The sequence below is a fragment of the Vollenhovia emeryi genome, unplaced genomic scaffold (genome assembly GCF_000949405.1).
Source record: "Vollenhovia emeryi isolate VEMERY1.0 unplaced genomic scaffold, V.emery_V1.0 DF944308.1, whole genome shotgun sequence".
Taxonomy (NCBI): domain Eukaryota; kingdom Metazoa; phylum Arthropoda; class Insecta; order Hymenoptera; family Formicidae; genus Vollenhovia; species Vollenhovia emeryi.
In genome coordinates, this window is record NW_011962058.1 from 610 (window position 1) to 2,606 (window position 1,997).

The 1,997-nt window shown below is 33.1% G+C and overlaps 1 long non-coding RNA gene across 1 annotated transcript; it reads right to left on the bottom strand.

Moving 5' to 3' along the window:
- Positions 1–236: 236 nt before the first annotated feature.
- LOC105563613 lies at positions 237–1,134 on the bottom strand. Its single transcript, XR_001009052.1, has 3 exons — positions 1,013–1,134; positions 820–939; positions 237–262 (listed from the first exon to the last, which is right to left on the bottom strand). It is a non-coding gene; the product is annotated as an uncharacterized LOC105563613 (long non-coding RNA).
- Between the last annotated feature and the right edge of the window lie 863 nt (positions 1,135–1,997).

Genomic DNA, 1,997 nt, shown 5'->3' on the forward strand with positions numbered 1-1,997 from the left:
CGTGCAGTATATATGCGCAGGTCGGAAGATAATACGTCATACAATGTTTGCAAATTTTGCAACTTATCTCATACTATAGACCAAGATACAGTTGAATTCAAGGACAACGTTGTCAAGGACGAATTTGCGAGCTCCTGTCATTTACGGGAATCTCAACACGCATTTACCGCAGTTTCGACATCAACGGAAAGCTCCTATGTCACTGAGCCGTTAGCACAGGATATTCACATTGAGAGACGCGAAATAAAGTCTGAAGTTAAGACTGAAATTAAAACTGAAGAGTAATTATACTTATATATTGCTAAAATTATACGATACAAAGAAACCTTACAAATTAAACATTGATTACAACACCTTATTCTGTCAAAGTAATTTGTATAAAGAATTTAAAGGACTCAGAGCCGTGACAGGATGGTAGTGTCTAAATATTCTATTCTAAATTTATTGCGAAAAAATATCACCTCGGCCAGGGTTTGAACCTGGATCTTCCTCTCGCTAGGCGGGCGTCTCAACCAATTCGACGGTTCAAACCCTGGCCGAGGTGATATTTTTTCGCAATAAATTTAGAATAGAATATTTAGACACTACCATCCTGTCACGGCTCTGAGTCCTTTAAATTCTTTGAAATTTGTGTTTAACACATACGAGCCTTACTAATTTATTTAATTTGTATAACTCGGGATACGTTAACAATAGATATGTCGTCAGTACTGAACATTCATGGTCAAACTGTCCTTCCAATTTATTATATATCAACGTCAGTTATCCGACAGTTGAGTTAATTTAGTTTTTTGTAATTACACATAGAATTTTTTTTACCATTAAATTATATTTGTATTTCAATCTTCAACTTCACAAAGGTATGAACACACCCTACCCATGCCATGTCTAAGGTGTGGGGTGAATCTCGCGATACGGGCTTCAACTTACACTCCATCCCTAATACAATATTTTTATTTCTACAAAGACTTTGTAAAGTGACTTAAGCACCTTATTAACTTTGCATACGTACGTTCTTTTAGTTTGCCACAAAAAATCGCGATTCTTGCTAGGGCGTTAATTCTGCACATTTACCTTAAACTCTGACATTTTCCACATTTTTAAGTCATTGTTTATATTTACAGATTTATATATACAGATTCTGATTAATTTAGTATCCATTCATACATAACTTCAACTGAACAGACAGCTTCGGTATGGATTCCGATATGATTTTAAAAGCGATATATAATTAAGGAGTATTGTAGTTTTTGGTTCGAAGACTGTTGAAAGGAAGAATGAATTTCGATAAGTGACTATACAAAGATATTAGGAATTAAATATTCTTTCCAAAAATGTGAAAAAATTTATAAGAATGGGTTTGCGATTATAGTGTTATGAAGACATGCTAAATTGGACGCAACGAAATATTTTCAAAAATTGATAAGCGTATAGTAAGTCAACATCAACAGTGCATAAACAGCATCTATAACTTTTCACATTTTAACAGAGGTAACAGCAGTGGTTTAGGTAACACATGTGATTAATTTTTCTTACATATGTTTACATAAATTGCATATTAAAAGCTTTTATTTTAATCAACGTGACTGTAATAGTATGTAAAGTGTAATAGTGTACCTAACTATAATTTTGGTAATAATTACCCATACAGCACAAAAACCTTTCAGAAATATTTCTGAAATATTTCATGTGATAGATTGAAACGTTTCATAAATATTGCAAAATGTTTCTGCAATAGCTCTGAGACAGCTCTGGAACAGTAAAATGTCCGCGATTCTTACACTTGAAAGCTTATAGAAAGGTTTCTGTAAGGTTACAAAAATCTCTTAGAAATATTTCAAATATTTCAGAAATATCGCAAAATGTTTCTGCAATAGCTCTGAGACAGCTATGAAACACTAAAATGTCCGTGATTCTTACACTTGAAACTTTATAGAAAGGTTTCTGAAAAATTACTAAAAGCCGGTTTTTCCAAGTGTCAGGTAGCTTACCTCTAA